Source organism: Erinaceus europaeus, chromosome 1 (assembly GCF_950295315.1).
Source record: "Erinaceus europaeus chromosome 1, mEriEur2.1, whole genome shotgun sequence".
Lineage (NCBI taxonomy): Eukaryota > Metazoa > Chordata > Mammalia > Eulipotyphla > Erinaceidae > Erinaceus > Erinaceus europaeus.
In genome coordinates this window covers 126,973,572-126,982,268 of record NC_080162.1, presented here as the reverse complement: position 1 = coordinate 126,982,268, position 8,697 = coordinate 126,973,572, and the positions used below count along the sequence as shown (strand labels likewise).

Below are 8,697 nucleotides of genomic sequence, written 5' to 3'. Positions count from 1 at the left end.
CCTGGACATTTTGACTTTACATGATTTTTTTTTTTTTACTGATATGTCCTTTTCTGCTTACTTTAGGCTCCAAAAGAAAAGAAGGTTTGAGACATCAGTAAAACCATGCTGTTTGTTAGGCGATTGTTCCTTCTAATGTTGGTATATGCATAGACCTAACAGATTTTATTAAAGTGTTCCAAAGTTTTGCTTTTTTTAAAAAATAATTTTATTTATTTTCCCTTTTGTTGTCCTTGTTGTCTTTTTATTATTGTTATAGTTATTATTGTTGCTGTTATTGATATCTTCCTTGTTGTATAGGACAGAGAGAAATGGAGAAAGGAGGGGAAGACAGAGAGGGGGAGAGAAAGATAGATACCTGCAGACGTGCTTCACCACCTGTGAAGCGACTCCCCTGCAGGTGGGGAGCAGGGGGCTCGAACCAGGATCCTTATGATGGTCCTTGTGCTTTGTGTCACGTGCACTTAACCCGTTGTGCTACTGCTGGACTCCCAAGTTTTGCTTTTTTACATTTATTTTTTGTTATTGTTTTCCTATAGCATTACTCAGTTCTGGTTTATGGTGGTTGAGAGAGACTGATTTTGGGATCTTTGGTGCCTTAGGCATGAAAGGCTTTGCATAACCATTATGCTGTCTTTCAAGCCCTCAAAGCTTTAAAAAAAAACATTTATAATTTTTTATTGGGGGATTAATGGTTTACAGTAAACAGTAAGTACAGTTGTTGACACATGTATAAAATTTCTCATTTTTCCTGGATGATGAGCTTCCACCCATGGTCCGTGTTTCTGAAATACATGATTTCTGTGGAACTTCTGATGTTTGGAAAAAAAAAAATTCATTTTTCCTCAAAGCACTCTAACCTCCTGCCTAGGTCCTCCTCCACCATCCTGCACTAGGACCTGAAAGCTCACCTCCCTTCCACCCCAGTCCTTAAGTGATTATACTGGCAAATTGTTTAGCAATTGTTTCCCATTCCATTTTTGAGTTATAAATGACTAACATATTAGAGTAATAGTAGGCAATTTCCTTGTACTTCCTGTAGTTTAAAATATTTCTTTCACTATCTGCAATCAAAAAATTTCTCCTATTTTGTTGTCTAAATGTATTTTTCATAGAAGACTCTAAAATACTGTTTTCTTTCAATTTATCTTCAGAACTCATCGCAATTTTTTCACTCATGACATCAGTTGTGACTCCATCTTTAAACCAAATGAAAGACTTGGCATGAGAGTAGGTATATATTTCTCCCTTTTATTTTTTCCTGCTGATATTAGTGGGTACATTCATAATATTGAAGTGTAAGCTATCTTTCTTCACTAGAAAAACATATCCCCTTTCACTTGGAGTCTGATTATTCATGAAAGGTTGTACTGCTAGTAGGGACAAAGGAGACGACAAGAGTCTCTTTTGGTGATGCTTATCAAGGTCCATTTAATTTTCCCAGTAAGTGTCTTGTGACCCTACAGACTGACAGTGAAGGCTCAATAGCTTGGAATAACATCTTGCACTTCAACCGCTATAAAATTAACCTAAAATTTATGGTTCTGGCAAATACTCCTGGCATTCTGTGTGTTAGTTATTAATGAATAATATTTTTACCTGGTAGATTTATTAGCCTAAAATGCATTGAAATTACTTGTATCAATGAACTATATTATAGGTGAAACTTTGTATAAATTATGTAGGAAGGGATTAGAAAAACTAGTTGTGCCATTTCTTCCCTAGATTTGATTTTAACTTTCAGACCAGGACTAGAGAATGGTTCTGATAGAAAGTTACTGATGGAATTTACAGTTAATGATATTTATATACTTTTCCCAGATTTGGAAACTACTCTATTCCCTAATTCAGCTTTCTAGTGCTATTTCCAACCCTGATACCATCTCCCCAGGTAATACCTTTGGCATGTTAGTAGCATGTTAGCTGGCATGTTAATCTGCATGTTAGCTGTCAGGCTTAGGCAAAAATTAGTAAAGTCATAGTGATCCTGGGTCCATGCTCCCAGAGTGATAAAGAATAGGAAAGGGGGGAGTCCGGCGGTAGCAGGTAGCACAGCAGGTTAAGTGCACGTGGTGCAAAGGGCAAGGACTGGCTTAAGGATCCCAGGGGAGCCGCTTCACAAGTGGTGAAGCAGGTCTGCAGGTGTCTATCTTTCTCTCCCACTCTCTGTCTTCCCGTTTCTCTCCATTTCTCTCTGTCCTATCCAACAGTGACAAGAACAGCAATAATAACTACAACAATAAAAACAACAAGGGCAACAAAAGGAAATAAATATAAAAAAGATTTAAAAAAAGAATAGGAAAGTGATTGGATATGGAATTTAGGTGGTGGGAAATGTGTGGAATTTTACCCCTCTTATCCTATGATATTTTCTACTTTATAAATAAAGAAAGTTACAATGCAAATGCAAATGAGGGATTTTCACAATGACTTGCATTAGTGTAATGCTTCTGTTGAGAATAACTGTAGAAGTTGAATTAAAGCAATAAGGAGATATTTCATAGTGTTGGAAAGCAACTTAGGTGCCTGGAAGTATATGGCCAAAGTTCAATAGAGAAGGAACATTCTAGTAAGTCTTAAACTTACCAAAATTTTATCATCTATAAGTATTTTGCATAGGTTCTATATGAGACTTAGGACCTAAGTAAAAGTGGCATCTTGGAACTTGGAATCTCACAGATGGAGGATATAAAATTCATGGAGAGGGCATTGATGTAGATTCTGGATGTATCACAGAGCCAGAGGACACAGGGGGTGTTATTAAACATATATTTAAGATTTAAAGTTGGAGATATTCTGGCAAGTAAATTGTAGTATAAATATTTCAATTTTAAAAATATTTTATTTATTCATTTATCTAGTTCACATAAAGACAGAGAGAAGTTAAGAGAGGAAGGAGAGCTAGAGAGAAAGAAATAGAGATACCTGCCCACTGCTTCACCACTCCTGAAGCTTCCCCCCTTCAAGTGGGGACCAGGGGTTTGAACCTGAATCCTTGAGCACTATAACATGTGCACTAAACTAGGTGCATCATTGACCAGCCCACAGTATTTCAATTTTTAAAGTCATAAAATCTTTTAAAAAATATTTATATGTATTTATTATTGCATAGAGACAGGGAGAAACTGAGAGGAGAAGGAGAGATAGAAAGGAAGAGAAACAGACACATGCAGCCCTGCTTCACCATTCGTGAAACTTTCCCCTGCGGGTGGGGACCAGAGGCTTAAACCTGGGTCCTTGAGCATTGTAATTTGTATGCCTAGAAAGGTACTCTACCACCTGGCCACTAAACTCATAAAATCTTAGTTCTGATAAGGCTTTTATAAGCTCTCTTGTCCAAAACCCTCATTTTATGTGAAGAAATAGGCTTAGTGACTAGGGTGAGAAGTCCCTGGTTCATTTTCTCTGTATATGTAATAAATATACATTAAAATGTATTTACTAAATATCTTATTATTTATTAATGAGATAGAGATAGATAAATGGATAGACAGATAGGAAAGTTAGAACATTACTTGGACACTGGTATATACAGTGCAGAGGATCAAAATGATAACCTAGAGTATCAGGTTCTGTGCTCTAGCACTGAACCACCTTCCCAGCCTGAAAAACATCTTTACCAATAAATAAATAATACATAATAAACAAAATAAAATAAAATATTTACCCAAGTCACCATAATTCTCTATGTTCCTTCTCCTTACCCCCAACTTCCCTCCTTTCTTCCATATTCTCTCTTCTCCCTCCATAGTCAGGGAAAGTGATCTTATTCTGGTCAGGTCATAGGCCACCACAGCACATGCATGTGTTCATGGGAAACTTTTGTATGCTAGTCTGTGATGTGTAGATTTGTGAGACACATTGGTAGCTTCACAGCTATTTGATTGCTCTCGAATGTTGATGGTTTGATGTTTAGCTTGCATGCATGGTTTCTACTCTGTTGTATTCAAGTATATGAGAAGGAATACAGAGCATACCTAAGAAGAAAGGTGCAAAAGCACACTAAAAAAAAAAAAAAAAGAAAAGAAATGTGCAAAAGCAAATAGAAACATCAACCAACTTCAGAACTCCACTCTTTGTCTGCTGTTTCCCAAACAGTGACTTAACCAGAAAATTGGAAAGCATCAAGGTGGAGATGACTTTAGACACCAGTTTACCCTTCAAAGTATAATTTGACTGAGTAACCAAGTATATATAGTATTTGTGCCTCAAAAGGATCTGATAACCAGAATGATGAAACTTGAGGCAGAATATCCCTTTTCTTCTCTCTTTCCCCTTCCTTCCTTCTTCCCTCCCTCCCTCCCTTTCTTCCTTCTTTCCTTTCTTCCTCCCTCCCTCTCCTTCCTTCCTTCCTTCCTTCCTTCCTTCCTTCCTTCCTTCCTTCCTTCCTTCCTTCCTTCCTTCCTTCCTTTCTTTCTCAACAGAGTTATTGCTGAGAGTTGATACTGGCACCACGAGTCCATTGCTCTTGAAAACCATTTTTCCTTTTTTTTTTCTTTCTATTTTATTTAAGACGACAGATAGAAATTGAGAGAAAAGGAGGAGATAAAAGCATCCTTCCTGTGTGTGTGTAGGAGAGCCTTGAACCTGGATCCTTGTGTGTGGTAGGTAACATGCACGCTAAATTAGTTGTGCCACCACCAGGTCCCTGAGACATAATTTCTAAAAACCTGTTTGCACATTTGAGTTGCCAGAAGCAGAAGACGAAGAATGTGAAGTAGGTTTTACAAACCCTCACCCTAGTCTTAGAAAGCACCTCAAGGGGAGTCGGGCGGTAGCGCAGCAGGTTAAGCGCAGGCGTTAAGCACAAGGACAAGCGGAAGGATCCGGGTTCGAGCCCCCAGCTCTCCACCTGCAGGGGAGTCACTTCACAGGCGGTGAAGCAGGTCTGCAGGTGTCTGTCTTTCTCTCCCCCTCTCTGTCTTCCCCTCCTCTCTCCATTTCTCTCTGTCCTATTCAATAACAATGACATCAATAATAACTACAACAATAAAAAAAAAAAAGCACCTCAAGAAACATGACCAGAGGGAGGACAGCGTGTAACAAAATGAGGAAGTGAACAGTTTGCTTGTTACTCTGGTGTTCGTTTTTATGAGATGGGAACCCAGAGCAGGCTTTAAATTGTGATCTATAATTCATTGCAGATGAACTGTAAAATGTAAAAGCATTAACTTTTATAACAACTCTCATTATTTATGAAATTTTCCCTTTCCTCCATTAAAAACATTTCTTTAGATGTATAGAATGTTCACAGCTGCTGAATTATTCACAGGGAGTTGATTAACAGTTATACTCATTTAACTATTAGAAGAATAAAGCAGTAGAGAAAAAAGAACTTGTTTCTGAGATGTTTGAATTAAAACCAAAACAGAGTAATAAAATTTATTCACCCAAACAATCACCAAGTGAAACTGATTGAAAATAGACTTCTCTGGGCAGACAATCCAACCAGTGTGTCCTGGAGCCCCACTTCCCCAGAGCTCTGCCCCACTAGAGAAAGAGAGAGGCAGGCTGGGAGTATGGATCAACCTGCCACTGCCCACAGTCAGCAGGGAAGCAATTACAGAAGCCAGACCTTCCACCTTCTGCACCCCATAATGACTCTGGATCCATACTCCTAGAGGGATAAAGAATAGAAAAGCTATCAAGGGAGAGGATAGGATATGGAGCTCTGGTGGTGGGAATTGTACTCCTCTTATCCTATGGTCTTGTCAGTGTTTCCATTTTATAAATAAATAAATAAATTTACAAAAAGAAAAGAAAATAGAGCTTTGAAATTTTATTGTAGTCAGGGCACACCCTCATTTGAAAATATTCAAATGAATATTTTCAGACTCATTTGAAAGAATAAGCCTTACATCCCAGGTGATGTTTAGGAAATGAAGAAGGGAGTCAGCAGTAGCTCAATGGGTTAAGTGCATGTAGCACAAAGTGCAAGGACTGGCTAAGGTTCCCAGTGGGCTCCCCACCTGCAGGGTGGTCGGTTCACAAGCACTGAAGCAGGTCTGCAGGTGTCCACCTTTCTCTTCCCCTCTCTGTCTTCCCCTCCTCTTTCCATTTCTCTCTGACCTATCTAACAATGATGACATCAATAACAACAACAACAAAGACAATAAAAGGGGAAATAAATAAATATAAAGAAAGAAAGAAAATGAAGAGTATTCACTAGAGGACACTCTTTGGAAGCATGAAAAAGGCTGACATGATAAAATGAGGCCCAAGACTCATGGAGTTACTGCAATTGCTCTGCTATTCTCATCTATTCATTCTATTAGTGAGATATAGCTGGCAGATATGACTGAGAACCACTTATAGTGCTAGAAATTGGGGACACAACAATTGAACAAATAGGGCATTTGCTCTCAAGTACTTCACAGTTCGAAGGTGAGACAAGTCCCCAGAAATGATGCTGTCATTTGGTATTGGTGCAAAATTTGGGGTTGCTGAAAAAAGGGTGTCTTGTCTATGCTTGTGGAGTCTGAGCAGACTTGCAACAGTTGGGAATACTTGGGCTAAGTGGGTAGTGCCAAGTGTCAGATGCTTATTTTGTTTGATGACACAAGAATAATATATGTTTTATACATATAGACACAAATATGAAATCTTATCAAGCTTATGTAGTAAATGGATACTCTGATATACCCAAATAAATAGCAATAAGACATAAAATTTTAAGAAAGAAAGTACCAGGCAGCAGTGATGAACCCAGCTGAGCACACACATTAACCATGCACAAGGACCTGGGTTCAAGCCCCAGGCCCCACCTGTGGGAGTTGGGAATCTTCATGAACAGTGAAACAGTGTTGCAGGTCTCTCTCTTCTTCCTCCTCTCTCAATTTTTCCCTTTTCTTTCAGATTGAAAGAAAGAAAGAAAGAAAGAAAGAAAGAAAGAAAGAAAGAAAGAAAGAAAGAATCTGGCTACAGGTAGCAGGGGATTTGTTGTGTAGGGACCAAGCTCCAAATATAATTTTGGTGTCAAACCAAGAAACAAACGAACAAAGCAAGCAAGTAAGCTTAGATGACATAGTTGAGTTCAGATCCCATACAGACATCTTCAAGTACCAGAAATGGAACAGAAACACAGTTGGTTAAGCTAGAATTAAGATGTACTGTGCCCTTAACTACCAGTAATGGTCAAGAATTCCATTTCCTTAAAGACTGCATGTGGGATACAAGAGACTGTTATTTCTCCAACACTGTAAAAATAACCTGTAAAGATTTTGTTGATTACTGTCTGGATCAAGATACCTAGAAATAGCTTTGTGACTAGGAATAAATAAAAGTATTCTGTTGATTTGGTAACAGTCTCTGTGATCTCCTCATAATTGTCTTAGGAACTATAACTTTTAGTGGGATGAGTAACATCTATCCAATTCATACTAATTCAAATCTTTATTGTTGATCTTATTTGGGACTAGAGTATTTGTAGATATGAAACCTATTGAAATCCAGTCGTTCTACATTTAAGGTTATCAGAATATCCAATGACTTTTCAGATATTCTTTTTTTTTTTTTTAAACCTTTTAAAAACTTATTACCAGAGCAGTACTCAGCTCTGGCTTTTGGTGGTACTTGGGGACTAAACTTGTAACCTTTGGTGTCTCAGGCCCGAAAATCTTTTTGATAACCACTTTGCTATCTCTCTAGCCCTCAAAAGTTCTTTTTAAGAAGAGAACGTGTAGATAAATTCACAGGAGGTCACATGAAGACGAGTACAGATTGGAGTCAGGAAACTAAAGAATTCCAATGAATGCAGAGGCTGGTTGGTGGCACACTGGGTTAAGTGCACATAGTGAAAAAGCACAATGATCCACCCACAGTGTTGTTGAGGTGGTCTGGTGTCGGGCTGCACCGCGGAGAAGAGAGCGGATGTCCAGAGCAAAGGGGTACACAGATCTTTATTATAGGATGGGGGGGGGAGGTTTGCTGCCCAGAGAGAGCGAGGGGAGGGGTGAGGGGGCTTTTTATTGGGCGACAACCAGGGGTGACGTGTAGGGCCAGGATTGGTTGAAAGGGGGCACTCTAGGATTTAGCGAGGCATAGAAAAACCTGGGGGCGGAGCCAGGATTGGTTGAAAGGGGGCACTCTAGGATTTAGCGGGGCATAGAAAAACCTGGGGGCGGAGACTGCATCAGAATAAGTCCTCAGCAACACCACAGAAGCTAGTTCAAAGCTCTGATTCCCCACCTGCAGGGAGGTCTCTTCACAGGTGATGAAGCAGGTCTGTAGGCTGTCTATCTTTCTCTCTCCCTACTTTCTCCTCCCCTCTCAATTTTTCTCTGTCCTATGCAAAAAAAAAAAAAATGGCCACAGGAACAGTGGATTCATAGTGCAGGCATCAAGTCCAAGCAATAACCCTGGATTAAAAAAAAAAAAAATCCAAGGAATGCCAGCAGTCACAGAAGGAAACATAATGTAAAACTTGGACTGGTTTGGTGTATTGCGCCAAAGCAAAGACTGGGGAAAGAGGACAGGGAGAGGGGTAGGAGGAGGGCGTGCTTTCAGGTTCTGTTAACCAATGATGGGCCTAATTTGGGGCTGGGAGAGTTTTTTTGTAGGCACATATCTTGGTGAGATAAGAAATTATACCCATGTTTGAACAACTGTACTATAAGCCATTAATCTCTCAATTAAAAGAAAAAGAGAAGACAAGGAAGAATTCTTTTCTAAATCCTTCAGTGGGCATGTGGATTTGCT

General features: G+C 39.2%; 1 non-coding gene across 1 annotated transcript; it reads left to right on the top strand.

Annotated features, from left to right (window-relative positions):
- Positions 1-750: 750 nt before the first annotated feature.
- On the top strand, positions 751-820 carry LOC132542848 (small nucleolar RNA SNORD18). Its single transcript, XR_009553817.1, has one exon. It is a non-coding gene; the product is annotated as a small nucleolar RNA SNORD18 (small nucleolar RNA).
- Positions 821-8,697: the final 7,877 nt, after the last annotated feature.